This window comes from Ictidomys tridecemlineatus, chromosome 4, assembly GCF_052094955.1.
Source record: "Ictidomys tridecemlineatus isolate mIctTri1 chromosome 4, mIctTri1.hap1, whole genome shotgun sequence".
Lineage (NCBI taxonomy): Eukaryota > Metazoa > Chordata > Mammalia > Rodentia > Sciuridae > Ictidomys > Ictidomys tridecemlineatus.
The window spans coordinates 98,100,402-98,118,479 of record NC_135480.1 but is presented as its reverse complement, the minus strand read 5'-3'; the positions used below and the strand labels follow the sequence as shown (position 1 = coordinate 98,118,479).

The 18,078-nt window shown below is 35.2% G+C and overlaps 1 pseudogene; it reads left to right on the top strand.

Annotated features, from left to right (window-relative positions):
- Positions 1-3,768: 3,768 nt before the first annotated feature.
- LOC101960939 (NXPE family member 4-like) lies at positions 3,769-6,861 on the top strand (annotated as a pseudogene).
- The last annotated feature ends 11,217 nt before the right edge of the window (positions 6,862-18,078 follow it).

Sequence of the window (18,078 nt, the reverse complement as noted above, 5' to 3'; positions counted from 1 at the left end):
TTCTCTGAGCAACAGTTTCTCAAATGGAGAGATTAGTCTAAACTTTATGATATTAAGACCTTGCTCCATTTTATTCTGGGACTGGAGACAGGAGAGGTGCCTGGTGGGCCGGGTACAGGTTCCACCCACTACAATTCAGCCCTAGTACCAGTCACTCTGACCTATGTGGGTATTGCACTTCTAGGTGAGATTCTGCTTAGGAAAAATGCTCCACTAAAAATGTTTGAAAGCCATTCAATATATAATGAACAATATTGGTTCCTCTAATGTACACAGGAAAGTTATCATGGTAATCACTCTCATTTGCACTTCAATAGGCCTTCCCATAAAGTGACCAAAAAGGAGTGAATGATATAAGAATGTCTGTTGAATAGGGCAATTTAATTATCACAAAATAATTTGACAATACTCTTCCTTAATTTTATATAATAGGGCTCCAACCTACTCTTACTCTATCTGGGGAAAAAACAGATATAATAAGACATCTTAAGCCTGTTTGTCCAGTTTCCTTTGGGAAGGGGATAATACATTTTATATTCATTTGTCAATGAGCCATAGTTTGCAGTTCAGTGCCCACTGTACACTCAGATCATCAGAAATATTTATGGAACCTCTATCAAGTTCCAGATACCATCTAGCTTTGAGCATACAGTGGTCAAGAAGTCACATGAAATAACTGCCGTCAAAAGCTTTACATTGCTTTAACGGAAAGATAATACAAATAAAAACAAAGAAAGACATAATTCTGTAAAAATTATTATGGAATAATTCAAAAATTCATAGTAAAACAGTATGACAAAACAAAGCTTTTGGCAGTGTAATGTGATAGGGTTTTGTGGGGTGGTGATGGAGGTGACAAAATAAGTAGAGGTGGGATCAAAATAATTAACAGGCCATGTGTGGTGGTCTTCAAGAAAGGAAAAAATTTAGAAGAAAAGCATGGAAAACAAAAGATGAAGTGACAGCCTGTGTTCCTAACAAGAACAGGCTGGTTTTGAATATGACGTGGCTTGAAGATAAAGTGTTTTATGAAGAACCAACCAGCAGAAATACCCAGAGCTCCATGGGGAACAAGCATAGAGAGTCACTCAGCTAACATCTACTTGGAAAGAGTGAAAATGTGTCAAAAATACCTCTTTATACCTGATATTATTTCTTTGCCTTGTATCATGTGTGACATTTTCTGGGTAGAAAATGTACAAATGTGCCACAGGATTTCACAATATGGGAGACATCAGAGTGATCTAGAATTATTCTGGAAACCTTTCTAGAGAGATGGATTCTAAAGTGGATTATTGAGTTTGGATTGGTGCAGGGGCAAACCAGCCCAGGTGGGCAACAGGATCCTCTAAAGTCCGAAAAGCAATATTCCTATTTGTGCTTTTCAATATGTGTGTTTACCTATAGTATACTTTATATGTATATTTCAATTCACATGGAAAATGTTGTAATAAAGATTTCTCATGCTTATTGCCTTCTTCCCTTATATACTACAGCACTCCATGTTGTAAGTAAACCCACTGAGGTGCTTCTATTGCTGAGCAGTGTCTCCCTGTGCATATCCATTGCATTCTTCTTCGCCACTTCATACTTATGTATACTGAAGTCTACCAATTCCCTGCAGCTACATGCAGATACACAATCAACAGAACTAGAATTTTCAAGTGATTCTTTATGGATCTGACTGACAAATCCTCTGTAACATGCTCAAATCAGATTGCTTCAAGTAAGGCCTAGGCAGACAGAACTTATCCAAAAAAAAAAAAAAATCCAACACAACTGCTTTCAAAATGACTGTATTAATTTGCAATCTTACCAACAATGTAACAGAATTGTGTTTAAACTGTAATCTACATTACTACCCAATTGGATTTCAGCCAGCAGGGGCAGCATTGTTTGGCTTTAGAAAATATATTAATGCAATTTATCACATTTAAAGATATAAGTAAAAGAAATCAGACAACTACCTCAGTGAATCAGGAAAAGATGACTTGACAGTAACCCAATTTTCTTCCATTGATAAGAAAAACACTTTGTGAACTGTTTTTCAGAAGAGAACTTCTACAACCCAATAGAAGGAACTAAAAAGAAATATCATGCACAGCGTCACATATTTAATCAAATATCACAAAATACAAAAAAAGAAAAAGAAAAACAGTGGAAATAAGACATAGTTGTCTAGAATGGCCACTTCTAATCATCTTTGTTCTGGATGTGCACAGACATGAAAGCTCTGTAAAAATAAAGAATTGGTATTTCTACATATCAGCCACAAGAGTTTATTTAGAAAACTAAATAAAAATGAAATAAAATATAATATCATGAAATAAAAATATTCTATAGGGTGAATACACACATGCATATGTATAGTATATATTTGTGCACACACACACACACACACACGTGTGCGCACACACACACATAATTTGTTTCCAAAAATAATAGATTGGCTTATAAATGCCTTTTAAGAAGAACTGGAAAAGCTGAATAATTTCAATTTAAATCTGTTTAAAGCATCACAAACCTACGAAGGTAGTAAGGACTTGAGATACTAGAACCCAAGAGAAAGTAAAAGGGGAGCAAAGAGTAATTAGGGAAGTAAGAAGAATATATATAACATTTCAAAGTGCTCATGCTCTCTCCTACCAAAACACAAAGAACAAATAAAAAAAGAAACAAGCAAAACACCTAGAAAACAGACTTATACTCGGCAAAAAAATATTCCTAAAAAATGAAATCAGGGGCTGTAGCTCAGTGCCAGAGTGCTTACCTAGCATGCATAAGGCCCTGGGTTCAATCCTCAGCACAACATAAAAGTAAGCAAATAAAATAAAGGCATTCCGTCCATCTACTAGTTAAAAAAATGAAAGTAAAATAAGAGGGGCAAAGGTAATTTTGAGAATTTGCCACCAGCAGATTTAGATGTTCAGAATATTAAAAATAGTTCCCCAAACAAGAAAAATGCTCCAAACGATGTTATAGAAAAACGGGGGGGAAAACTAAGTGTACAGATCTAAAAGAATAAAGATTACAGGAATAATATAATTACATGTCATGTAATACTAATAACAATTATATAATTTTAGTATTAAAATAACAAAAAAATAGTGTGAGGGAGTTAAAAAAGTTTGGTTATAGTTTTGTAAGATCTTTCATTCCTAGGAATTATCAGAAGTGCAGATTTATATTAAACAGTACAAAGTCAAAGATACATGCTGAAATTTCTAAAATAGAGTAGAAATTATAAAGCTGCTAGTATTTCTGTAAAGGTGACTGCAGACAGCAAAAGAATAATTTAAAATTTTCTGATTAATGCAAAAGAGACAAACAGGGAGACAATGAAATAGAGAATAGGCAAATAAAATAAAAAAATAAATAGTAAGATAAAACCACATATGTATATCAATGATAGTGTGAAAGCAAAGGACTAGAAAGTTCCAGCACCAAAAAGTGGCAGAGCCACTCCTCTGGGACTAACATCTCCCACATCACATTATTAGCCTCTGAAAAAAAATATGCTCATAGATTGAAGATTCAATATTGTTACTAGAGCAGTTCTCCCCAAATATATCTACAGATTAAGAGCAATAAAGTCCAGTTGGTTTGGGTATCAACAGTTAAACATCTACTTTCCATTTGAATTAGTCATTTCACTCTTGGGTATTGACCAAAATAAAGTGAAAATTTTGTATAGAGAACTATAAAAGAATATTCACATCAGCTCTGTACACAATAGTCCAAACTGAAAATAGCTCAAATGATCATACAATGACAAAAGATAATAATGTTATGGTACAGTCACAAAATGGAATATTATTTAATACTGAAAAGAAACAGATCAGTAGTAAGTGCACGAACACATAGGAATCCTCAAAAATTAACCCTGATTTAAAGAAGCCAGATTAAAAAGTTCTTTCTACATAATTTCATTTACATGAAACCCAAGGAAAATAAATCTCATCTGTAGCACTGGAAACCAGGTCTGTGATTGCCAAGGGCCAAGAAGCAGAGCAGGCTGACAGAGGACAATTAAACTAAAAATGGAACTTTTGGGGGTAATGGTAATATTAGGTCTGTTGAATGTGGTGGCTGCTCAGGTGGGTGAAATTGTCAACACTCTTTAAATTCTGCCCTCAAAATGCATGTATTTGTATGCATGTAACTATGCCTCAATATATGTCTTGTTGTTTTGTTTTAAACAAAGCAGTTTGTAAGCAATATGTTGGAAATGCCTGTACCAGGCAGCAATCGGTGTAATAAAAACAAGAGCACTAATGGGCACATACCAATTAGGCAGATGTAACCAGACTAAACCACTGTGGGGAGAGAAAGAGAAGAAATGCAGTGACAAACATTCTGTCCCTCAGTTTACTTACCCTGTCAACTGTAGATGAGAAGAGCAACTTCCTCCTGGTAAATGAGGCAATAAATATGATGCATTTTGAGTATTGTCTGTTAGAAATAAGCTTCTTTTCATATAACCTATCATCACTAATATCATTATCTGATAATAAGACAAATTCAAGAGGAAGGTAATAACCTTGCATTATTGGTGTCACAATGTTTACAACTATGTATTTATAGTCTAGCAGACCTAGACTTCCACACTTACAAACAATGACCACAGGGCTATTATTGATTTTCTCTGTCTCATTTTTCTCATCCTTCAACCAGGAGTGGAATTTGTTTTGAATATGAAATGAGGTACTGGTTGTGAGGTAAATAACACATTGAAGGGTGCACTTGCACATAGAAAGTGCCCAAAAAGCAATAGAAATTCCAATTATTATTAGTTAATGTCAGAGTTGGGGTTAGAATCTAATTGTAAGAATTGAATACAGCTGCTCTCTAAAACAAGAGTGTGCAGTAATAAATCAGAATCCATTAATAGTTCTTAGAAAACTTACCTTGAAAACTATTACTATGTCTGTACCCTCTATGTCCTTGTTCCAGCTCCTGTCACTGAGGACATTACAGTCTTGGTGGCTCAATCTTGGCCTTACAGATATGATGAGGCTACTCTTGGGATCTCTAAATTAGCAAGAAAGCTGATCCTCTTGATAGAAAGAAAAAATATTTAAGTAGGATCTGAGCTCCAATCTTCCATCAGAGAAGGAGTTTTAATTCCAATATCTAGTAAATGATACAATTCTTTGGGACCTCAGTCTCCTCAATTAAAAATTAAGGGCATGGTGATGACCTTAAGATTCACATAATTTGTGAACCTCTACAAAGCTCCTGAAAAGTACTGCATTACTGAGTTACCCACCCTTTTCAGCTCATCTTGGAAGTAGGTAAACACCTCTTGTATATTTTGTTAACAATTAAATTCTACAGATAGAGTAGGTTTTGAAAAAGAAAACTGAAGTAAGTTAGAAGAAGAGTGAAGAAAACAGTTCTACCAATCAACCATCCAGCCTTTGATTTTTCAATCATTGACTTAAGACTTCAAATTTAGTCCTTATCTCCAATGCAGTACATGTTACAAAGCACTAACAATCATTTCATACATATTTCTCACTGACATACTTACTATAAATCAGCTGACCTTGATATTCAGATAAGGTGTAACTCATATGCTAAAAAATACAAGGATATCATCTTACTGTATTTATGATTCTTTGCAGAAGTGTCAAGATCAGGTTGACTAGTTTTGTAAGAGGTGGTAAGAACTTCAAGTTAAAGGCTGGTTCTTTTAAAACTCTGTAATCTTGATAGGTGAATTTTTCTCTTGGGTTTTTTTTATGACATGGCAATTAAATACATAAATGAGGGACTTGACATGAGTGATTGCCTCAGTCTAAATGAATGCCTTATAAACTATAAATGACTTCACAAACAAATAGTGATACTATTGTTATAGATAAGGTACTCAGTACCATTCCATGCATATGGAATGAAACACAGACATTTAGAATATAGGGTCAGGTTTCAGGGAATTTACCAATTAGTTGGGGAAGTTAGTACATTTATTTTTATGTAAATAGCACCTTCCTGTAGCCTTAAATGGTATTAATTCATAGCTAACAAGTTTTATAAATATAATTCTTACAAGCAGACCACATCATCCTTCAATGAAGTTTTTCAGTGCCTTATCATCCCCAGTCCATTTTAATCTGCGTGATTCTACAGAAGGGCAAACATAATATATTTGCACAACAGTTTTTATTGTTGAAGTAAGTTTCAAAAGTGTCCCCTCAGCTAAACCTATAAGAAATCAAATATGATTAGTTTATTAATGTCCAAACATCAATTTTTTTTCACCTGTGTTTATGACTAGTCAATCTTCGTAACTTTATTCTCCTTTCATTTTGGGATTGCCTATTTGTCTTCAGCACTGAAGTCAGTGGATCTGCATGAGTATGGAAAACTGCAACATCAACTAGCTAAGGACTTGGATAGGAATTTCAACATAGAGTGGAAAAAAAAAAAACATGGTTACCCCTTGGTTGGATAATCTCCCTATTCAAAGGGATTGAGTATATCCCCTGAGCCATTGATAGGACTGCAAGAGAAAAACATACCATCATTGTTATTTCTCTGGACCAGCATTTCAGACCCTATGGATGTTTTCATGTGAAGGGCCCTCAATGTCCACAAAGCTGTTCAGTGACTCCTCCTGAGAAGCTCAGACACCACAATTATAATCAAAACAGAAAACATCAGGGAGATGCACAATGATGTGGAAAGATTAAGTGACTCATGGTAATATTCAATACCTTGTGATGATGGATATTTTCCAGGATCTCAAATGGGTGTCATGCCTGGGATACCACAATTGCATATGGCACAGATGATGTCCATTCACTTCAATATGTATTCAAATATCAAATTAATATATTTATAAACTATATTTACTAGATATCACATATCTCTGAAATTTGTTTATTTAGGGAAATGATCTATTGAGTGTCTGGTAGCATACCAAGTATTGTGTTTGGCTCTAAGCTTCCAGTTAGCTGAGAAGATAATCTGCTTTGGCCAGTATGAATCCACCAGTTGAGCCAAGTAAATTATTTCTAGTCCAAGTTTTCAGTCACAAAGGAAACTAAAAATAGTCATGAAAATGTCCCCCCTTCCTTTTTAACATGTTCTTTTTCACATTTTTATTGGTGCATTATAAGTGTACACAATGATAAGATTTGTAGTTATATAGTCATACATGCCCACAATATAACCATATAAGTGGGCCAATATCACTACTCATCTTACCCCTCTTGATTAGAGTCAATAGGAAGTTATATGGGTAAAAGTTCTCCTTTGATGCATGGAAATTCAGAGCTATACAGTCACTGTAAAATAAATGTTTGGAGAATGAAGTCAAGTTTCCTTATTTCTGTTTCTTAAAACAGATGTAAGAAGATTTCCAAATGAAAACTCTTGTGAGGAAATTATTCTACAGTCCTAGGGGAGAAGAAGCATTCTAAGCAATGACCCCCAGATCTTGAAAAATTCTGACTCTTCTCTCCCTGTAGGAACTCTGACTGCTGGGCTCTAATCTGATTCTATAGCACTTAGCATTCATGCCTCTAGGGTAACACAGGTGAAAGCATATTGCACTGGAATTCAAGGAGCTGAATTTTTGTACCATTGCTGCCACTAAGTTCAAGACTTTGAATAAAATACTACAGTTTTTTGGGCCTCCATTTCAAAAAACTAAGAGGTTAGTCAAAGATTCATAATCTTAAATCCATGTTCTGTGTAGCTGCTCTGGGTGCCACAGGTCGTCCTTTGGACACAGCCTTGAAGGACAGGAGTCAGGAGAGATACCTGGTGGACAGGATATAGATTTCAATCTCCACCACTTCAACTCAAGTATCAACCACTCTTACCTATGTGTACATTATACTTAGGGGTGAGCTTCTACTATGGAAAAAACTTCACTACTTAAAGCATGTTTGAAAGTCCTTCTGTACATAATCAGCAATGTTGGCTCCTATAATTTACACAGGAAGGTTAACATTTTAACCACTCTCATTAGCATTTTAATGGGCCTTCCCAAAAAGTGACCAAAAAGGAGTGACTGATATAAGAATATCAGTTGAAGAGGACAATTTAATTATCATAAAATAATATAGCACCTTATTCTTCCTTAATTTTATACCACAGGGTTCCAATCTACTCTTACTTTATCTGAGAAAAAGCAGCTAAAATAAGACATCTTAAGCCTGTTTATCCACTTTCTTTTGGGAAGGGGATAATGCATTTTATATTCATCTATCAATGAACCACAGTTTTCAGTTCAGTGTACAGATCATCATAAATATTTATGTAAACCCTATCAGGTGTCAGATACTATTCTAGTTTGATAATACAGTGGTCAAGAAGTCACATCGAATATTTTCCATTAAAGACTTTACATTCTTTTAAGGGAAATATAATAAACAGAAAAACAAAGAAATATATAATCGTATAATAATTATTATGGAGTAATTCCAAAAACAATATGACAAAACAAAACATTTGGCAGTGTAATGTGATAGGATGCTATGCAATGGTGATGGAGATGACAAGACAATTAGAGAAGTATTTGAAGTGTGATCAAAATTATGAACAGGCCAAGTGGGGTGGTACACACCTATAATCTCAGCCAAGATCTTCTCTCAGGTAAGAGAAATAGAAGCAAGGGAGAAATTTTAGAAGAAAAGTATGGAAAAGAAAATATGAGGGGTTGGGAATGTGGCTCAAGCGGTAACGTGCTCGCCTGGCATGCGTGCGGCCCCGGTTTGATCCTCAGCACACATACAAACAAAGATGTTGTGTCCGCCGAGAACTAAAAAATAAATATTAAAAATTCTCTCTCTCTGTCCTCTCTCACTCTCTCTTTAAAAAAAAAAGAAAACATGAAGTGACAGCCTGTGTTCCTAACAAGCCTGGTTTTGAATATGACATCGCTTGAAGATAAAGTGTTTTCCTGAGAACCAACCAGAAGTACCCAGAGCTCCATGAGGAGCAAGCATGGAGAGTCACTCCTCTGCACTGCTGCTGCCTGAAGGTCATCCAGAGATCTTCTCTCTGGGTGATGCTACCCCTGAAGCCACATCTGCTACCACTGCCACTGTCCCACTATAGCTGCTGCTAACCTGCTGTGGACTTCTGCTGATTCCCACCACTACCATTGCCACCACTGCATAGAAGTAAACTGCCAAGAAGACTCCCGATTTTTGTTGCATGTGACTGCATCCATCTTGGAACACCAGCCAGGGCCAGGGAATCTTGATGCCAGCAAGTTTGCTGCCACCATCATCTTGGGGCACAGCTGCCCCTGTCTGGGGACTCTGGATCTGGTGGTCCAGTGTCAGTGTGCCTATGGATTTGACTGCACCTGGGGTCTTCTTGCTGGGAGTACTGGTGGCCTCCATCTTGCTGCTGCTTCTCAGAGTCTTTCATTTGTGTTAGCATATCCCTGTTGGTCTCTCTGCAAATTGAAGCAACATTGAGATCTTAGGATTGCAATGTGGCTAAGCCTGGGGTATCTGAAGCCCAGATCTATGGGTTAGTTACTGGGTCTACAAGGGCCAATCTGGGACTGGCAATCCTGTGAGAACTCAAGAGACAGGGCTGAGAAACTTTCAAACACTGACATACAGTTGTTCAATTTTCCAACAAGACTCATTTTATGTTTCTGCTATGTTTGAAGCATGGAATTTTTTATGCATCAAGTTGTTGAGGATGGTGATATATGAATGGTGTTTTATAGTTTTATTGTATTCTTATATTTTTAATTTTTTTCTTTGTATATATTCTTCCTCTCACTTATGGGTTTTCCTGGATTCTCTCTTTACATTTTCTCCAACTATCAGCCAACCTGTCAGTTCTTCTTCCACTCATCCTGTGGATTTTTGCTTCTGGCTTCTCTCTTCCTCCCTCATGAGCATCATATCCTGCACTACTTCTGTTCTCTCATTGTCCATCATTTGAAATTGTAAACCCTTTTAGCGAATTTTCTCTTTATATTGTAGACAGTGATTGAACTCATCATTTCTGTTTATTACAAGAAAGCAGTAGATGCCTTAGTGGGAGCTATTAGGTTTAAGACTTAATATTGTTTACATTTGGTACTGTTGATATTGGTCTCCCCCTTAAAAGATAAGGTACTAGAAATCATCAGGAACAATAAAAGTCTACAGGGTAGAATCTGTACTGCCTCAGATCCATACCACTATGTAGGAAATACACAAATAATATAAAAAAACAAGGGAATGAAGCACCCTAAACAAACCAGCTCCAATAACAGAATTCACTGACAACAAGTAGAAGAAATGTCTGGGAAACAGTTTAGAATGTACATACTTAAACTGATCTGGGAAGTAAAGGATGGTATAAAGTATGAGATCAAAGAGAAATACAGGAAGTGAAAGATCACTTCAATAAAGAATTATAGATCCCAGAAATAAAAACAAGCAGAAATTCTCAAAATGAAGGAATCAATAAACCAAATTATAAATTCAATAAAAACATCACCAACAGACTTGGAAGACAGAATCTCAGTCAATGAATACAAAATGTATAATCCTGAAAATAAAGTTGACCAAGCAGAGATATGATAAGAAACCATGAACAGAACTTCCAATAATTATGGGATAACATGAAAAGACCAAACTTAAGAGTTATCAGGATATATAAAGGAGCGGCAATATGAACCAAAAGAATGTACAATCTCTTCCATGACATGATGTCAGAAAATTTCCAAAAACTAAAGAATGAAATGGAAAATCAAATACAAGAGGCTTTGAGGAACCCAAATGTACAAAATTACAGCAAACCCACAACAAGACATATTATAATGAGAATGAGTAAAATACAGAATAAGTATAAAATATTAGATACCATGAGAGAACAAAAACCAAATTATGTGTAGGGGACCCAAATCATATCTCAGCTGATTTCTCAACCCAGACCCTCAAAGCATGGCGACCTGGAATAATATATTTCAAGCTCTAAAAGAAAAAGGATGTCAACCAAGAATACTACACCCATGGAAATTAGGTTTCAGATTTGAAAATGAAATGAAAACCTTCTATGATAAACAAAAGAATTTACGACTAGAAAGCCTGCACTGCAGAACATTATCAACAAAATACTCAATGAGGATGAAGTGGAAAAAAAAAGTGAAGACCAACAAAGGGAGGTACTATTAAAGAGAGAGTCAATCAAAAGAAAAATTCAATCAAATTAAAATTAGAAATATAAATGACAGGAAATACAAATCGCATCTCAATAATAACCTTAAATGTGAGTGACCTAAACTCATCAATCATACAAAATAAACTCACAGATTGAATTAAAAAAAAACAGACCCAACAATATGCTGTCTCCAAGAGAATCACCTCATAGGCCAAGACATCCACAAACTGAAGGTGAAAGAATGGGAAAAACGTATTACTCATATGGATTGCATAAACAAACAAGGGTTTTATCCTCATTTCAGATAAAGTGAACTTCAAGTCAAAGTTATTCAAAAGGGACAAAGAAGGACATTTTTATACTACTAAAGGGAATTATATATCACCAAGACATAACAATTGAAAATATGTATGCCCCATTCAATGTACATCAAACAAACCCTTCTCAATTTCAAGAATCGAATAAACCATTCCACAATAATACTGGGTGACTTTAACACACCTCTCTCACTACTGGACATATCTTCAAAACAAAAACTAAACAAAGAAACTATATAATTAAATAATTCAATCAATAATTTAGATTTAATAGACATATATAGAATATTTCATCCATCAATGAGGAAATACACTTTATTCTCAGAAGGACATAGATCATTCTCTAAAATAGACTATATCTTATGCCACAAAGAAACTCTTAGTAAATACAAAAAATAATACCCTACATTCTATAAGATCCTAATGAAATAAAATTAGAAATCAGTGATAAAATAAAAACTAGAAGCTGCTGTGATATATGGAGATAAAATAATACACTAATAAATGATGAATGGATAGTAGAAGAAATCAAGGATGAAATTTGAAGACAAGGAAATACCCATAAAACATAAAAATCTCTGGAACACTACGAAGGTAGTACTAAGAGGAAAGTTTATTGTTTTGAGCTCATTTATTAAAAGGACAAAAAGACAAAAAATAAATGACTTAGCATTACATTTCAAAGCCCTAGAAAAAGAAGAACAAATCAGCACCAATACAATAGAAGACAGGAAATAATTAAAATCAGAGCTAAAAACAATGAAACTAAAAAAAAAAGAAACAAATAAAAAAATTGACACAAAATGTTGGATTTTTGAAAAAATAAGTGAAATAGATAAACCCTAGCCACACTAATGAAGAGAAAAGTAGAAAAAATCAAATTATTAAAATACATGATGAAAATGAAATATCACAACAGACATGACTAAAATACAGAAGACAACTAGAAACTATTTTAAAATTTATACTCCAAAAAAATAGAAAATATCAAAGACATCAACAAATTTATAAAGGCATATTACCTACTCAAACTTAAGCAGGAGGTCATACATGATTCAAACAGATCGATTTCAAGTGATGAAATAGAAAACACCATCAAAAGCCTACCAATTGGGCTGGGGATGTGGCTCAAGCGGTAGCACGCTCGCCTGGCATGTGTGCCAACCGGGTTCAATCCTCAGCACCACATACAAACAAAGACGTTGTATCTGCCGAAAACTAAAAAATAAATATTAAAATTCTCTCTCTCTCTCTCTCTCTCTCTCTCTCTCTCTCTCTCTCTCTCTCTCTCTCCTAAAAAAAAAGGCCTACCAATTAAGAAAAGCCCAGGACCAGACAGAATTCAGCTGTATTCTACAAGATCTTCAAAGAATTGTAGAATTAAAACCAATACTTCTCAAAGTATTCCATAAAATAGAAAAGGAGGGAACCCTTCCAAACTCATTCTATGAGGCTAATATTACCCTGAGACCAAAAACAGACAAAGACACATCAAGGAAAGAAAACTTAAGACCAATATCCCTGACAAACATAAATGTAAAAATTCTCAGTAAAATTCTGGCAAATCGAATACAAAAACATATTAAAACAAGTACATCACCATCAAGTAGGTTTCATCCCAGGGATGCAAGGTTGTCCAACATACAGAAACCAATAAATGTAATTCATCACATCAAGAAACTTAAGATAAGAATCATATTATCAGGACTGGGGTTGTGGCTCAGCAGTAGCATGCTTGCCTCACACATGTGAGGCACTGGGTTCGATCCTCAGCACCACATAAAAATAAATAAACAAAACAAAGGTATTGTGACCATCTACAGCAAAAAAAAAATATTTTTAAAAAGAAATTATATTAACATTACAATAGATGCAGAAAAAGCACTTGACAAAATACAGCATCTTTTCATGTTCAAAGCCCTGGAAAAACTAGGAATAGTAGGAACATACCTCAACATTATGAAAGATATACATGCTAAATCCAAGGCCAGCATAATTCAAAATGGAGAAAAATTGAAAGAATTCCCTATAAAAACTAAAACAAGACAAGGATGCCCTCTTTCAACACTTCTATTCAATGTAGACTTTGAAACTCTAGCCAGAGCAATCAGACAGATGAAAAAAATTAAAGGAATATAAATAAGAAAAGAAGAACTCAAAGTATCACTATTTGTTGATGAAATTATTCTATACCTAGAAGATGCAAAAGGTTCCACAAAAAAAACTATAACTAATAAATGAATTCAGAAAAGTAGCAGATTATAAAATCAACACCCAGAAATAAAATGCATTCCTATACATCAGGAATGAATCCTCTGAAAGAGAAATTAGGAAAACAATCACAATAGTCTCAAAAAAATTAATAAATAAAATGCTTGGAAACCAATTTAACAAAAGAGGTGAAAGACCTCTACAATGAAAACTACAGAACACTAAAGAAATGAATTGAAGAAGATTTAGAAGATGGAAAGATCTCCCATGCTACTGGATAAGCAGAATTAATATTGTCAAAATGGCCAGACTACCAAAAGCACTAAGCAGATTTAACGCAATACTATTAAAATCCCAATGTCATTCTGCATAGAATTAGAAAAAGCAATCATGTAATTAACTAGAAATATAAAAGACCCAAAATAAACAAAGCAATCATTGCAAGAAAAGTGAAGCAGGAGGCTTCACAATACTAAACCTTAAACTGTACTAAAGAGCTATAGCAACAAAATCAGCATTGTATTGGCACCAATACAGACTTGTAGACCAATTGCTCAAAATAGAAGACACAGAGACAAAACCACACAAATAGAGTTATCTCATACTAGACACAGGTGCCAAAAACATACATTGGGGAAAAGATGGCCTATTCAACAAATAATGCTGGCATAACTGGAAATACATATTAGCAAAATGAAATTAAACCTCTATCTCTCACCCTGCACAAAAATCAACTCAAAGTGGATCAAAGACCTAGGCACTAGAATAGAGACTCTATGCCTAATAGAAGAAAAAATAGGCCCAGATTTTTACCATGTCAGCTTAGGATCTGACTTCCTTACAAGACTCCTAAAGTGCAAGAAGTAAATTCAAGAATCAATAAATGGGATGGATTTAAATTAAAAGGCTTCTTCTCAGCAAAGGAAACAATAATGTGAGGAGAGAGTCTACAGATTAGGAGAAAATCTTTACCACATGTACCTTTGATAAAGCATTAATCTCTAGAATATATAAAGAACTCAAAAAAGTTAATACCAAAAAAAAACCCAAATAACCTAATCAATAAATAGGCTAAGGAATTGAATAGACACTTCACAGAAGAAGAAATACAACCAATCAACATATGAAAAAGTGTTCAACATCTCTAGCAATTAGAGAAATGCAAATCAAAACTAAGATTTCATCTCACTCCAGTCAGAATGATAATCATCAAGAATACAGGCAACAATAAATATTGGTGAGGATGTGGGGGAAAAGATACAATTATACATTGCTGGTGGCACTGCAAATTGGTACAACCATTATTGAAAGCAGTATGGGGATTCCTCAGAAAACTGAGAATAGGACCACCATTTAAACCAGATATTCCACTCCTCAGTCTATACCCAAAGGACTTATAATCAGCATACTACAGTGACACAGTCCTGTCAATGTTATAGCAGCACAACTCACAATATCCAAGCTAAGGAACCACCTAGGTGCTCTTCAATAGGTGAATGGATAAAGAAAATATGGAATATATATTTGATAGAATATTACTCAGCTTTAAAGAAGAATGAAATATGGCATTTTCAGGTAAATGGATGGAGTTGGAGAATATCTTACTAAGCAAAATAAGCCAATCTCAAAAAAAAAACAAATGCTGAATGTTTTCTCTGATATGAATATGCTAATTCACAATAAAAGAGTAGGGCTAGGGAAGAAGAGGGTTACTTTACATTAGGTAGAGGGAGGTTAAGGGAGGGGAGAGGCTATAGGTATAGGAATGATAGAATGAAACATACATTATTACCTTATATACATTTATGACTGCATGACCATTGTGATTCTATATGTACAATGAGAAAAATGATCAATTATACCTCATTTATGTATATCAAAGTGCATAAATGCATTCCACTGACATGCATAATAAGAACAAATAAAAAAAAATTTAAAAAATAAAACAAAAAAATTAGAGATATTGAAACTGGGTGCAATGTTTCACGTCTGTAGTCCCAGTAACTTGGGAGGCTGAGGCAGGAGGATCTCAAGTTCAAAGCCAGCCTCAGCAAAATTTTTTATTTCAGTGAGTTCATGTCTCTAATAAAATACAAAATAGGGCTGGGGTGTGGCTCAGTGGTCAAATATCCCTGAGTTGAATCCCTGATACCTGCCCACCCCCACATCAAGAGGGATATAGGGGAGAAAATATAAAAGGAAACCAATCAGAACTGTGGAAATAAAAGATACAATTTAAAAAATTAAAAATTCATTTGAAAGCATCAACCACAGATTAGATTTCATAGAAAAGAGAACTTCAGGTCTTGAAGCCAAGATAAGTGAATACCCAGTTTACAATAAAGGGGAAAAAATAAAATCCAATGATCAGATCATACAAGAATGCTAGGACAGCATCCAGACAACAAAACTGAGAGTCAGTGGGCTAGAAGAGAACATGGAGATACAGTCTAAAGGCATTAAGAACATGTTCAATGAGATCATAACAGCAAATATTTTCCCTATTATAAATAATGTAGACATCCTCATATAGGATGCACACAGGACCTCAAATAGACAAATTCAGAACAAAGCCTCTCTAAAACACATCATAATCAAAGGCCTAACATAGAAAATGAGGAAACATACTAAAATCTATGAGAGAAAAACATCAGGTCACATTTAGAGTCAAACCAGTAAAGCTGTTTTAGTCAGCTTTTTTGCTGCTGTGACTAAAGGATATGACCAGCACCACTGTAGGGCAGGAAAGTTTATTTGAGGGTTTCAGAGGTCTTAGCCCAGAGAAGGCCAACTCCATATCTTGAGGCTCAAGGTAAGGCAGAACATCATGGAGGAGGAGTGTGGCAGAGAGAAGCAGCTCACATCACAGTGATCATAAAGCAGAGAGAGAAACTCCAGCTCTACACAAAAAATGTATACCCCGTAGCCATGCCCACAATTAACAACTTCCTCCAGCCTCATCCATCTGTGTCTAGTCACCTCTCAGTTAATCCCATCAGAAATTAATTCACCGAGGGGTTAAGACTCTCACAATCCAATCATTTCTCCTCTGAAACTTCTTGCATTGTCTCATACAGGAAGTTTTAGGGGACATCTCATGTCCAAACCATACCATTCCACCTCTGGTATCCAAAATCTCATACTCATCTGACAATGCAAAATACATTTAGTCAATTCCCAAGAGTCCCCATAATCTCAACAGTTCTGAAATTGCTCAAAATTTAAAGTTCAAGTCCAGGTCTTCTCAGAGACTCAAGGCAATCTCACATTGGGAGCTTCTGTAAAATTAAAAGCAATTTACAAATATCCAACATATAAAGGTATGGGGTAAACAAAAGCACACTTGGACTCCTAAACTTAAATGCTAAATTCAAAGAGAGCCAAGGATGAGATATCTAAAGCTCTAAAAGAAAACAACTACCAGTCATTGCTGTATTTTTTCAAAATCAATGGGGAAATAAGAAATTTCCATTCCAAGAAAAAAACCAAAAAAATTCATGACAACTAAGTCATCCCTACAAAGAAAGTTCATAGATAAAGTATAAAAGGAAGAACTCCAAAACTTCAAAATATGTGAAAATCACTTGAATAGAAACCAATTAAATGAAAATCAAGACAGATATAAATATGTCAAACAAGCCAAAACAGAAGAAAATAATAAACACATAGCCATAATAACACTGAATGCAAATGGTCTCAACTCCCCAATTAAAAGATATAGATTAGCAGGAATTGATTTAAAAACAAGAACCAAATATATGTTGTTTGCAAGAAACTAATCACAAAGGAAAAGACATTGCCAGGCTGAAAGTAAAATGATGGAAAGAAAATATTCCATAAGAATAGAGTCTGAAAAGAAGAAGCATTTATTCTTATATTTGACAAAACAGACTTGAAGAAAAAAATTAATCAGGAGAGACAAAACAGTCTGGGATACACCAGGAAATGAAACAATCCATCAAGAAGGAATGAGGAGAGTAAATATATGTGGCCCAAATGTTTTTACACCTAACTACATAAAAAATAATACTTCTTGACATTAAATCACAATACATCCCCATACAATAATACTGGGTGATTTCAACACACCCTTATCAACAATAGATCTTCAAAAATCAATCAGAGATTCACCCTCACCAGCCTCTGGAGGGCCCAGGTGCACAGCAGGCCTGATCCACTTCTTCCCCATTGGGGCAGACACTCTCCAGAGCCTAGCCTCCAGTGCAGGACCACCTATTCTGACCAGTACACTTCCACAGAAACCAAGATCCAGCCCAGATGACCCACATCAGCCTACGCAAGATCCAGGCTCTCAGTAAGCCATATTCCCCCATGCCCTGCCAGAGCCTAGCCTTTGGTGCAGAACCACCCCTTCTCACGAGCAGACTACCACAGGAGGTCAAGTCCAGTGGCCCAGATTCAC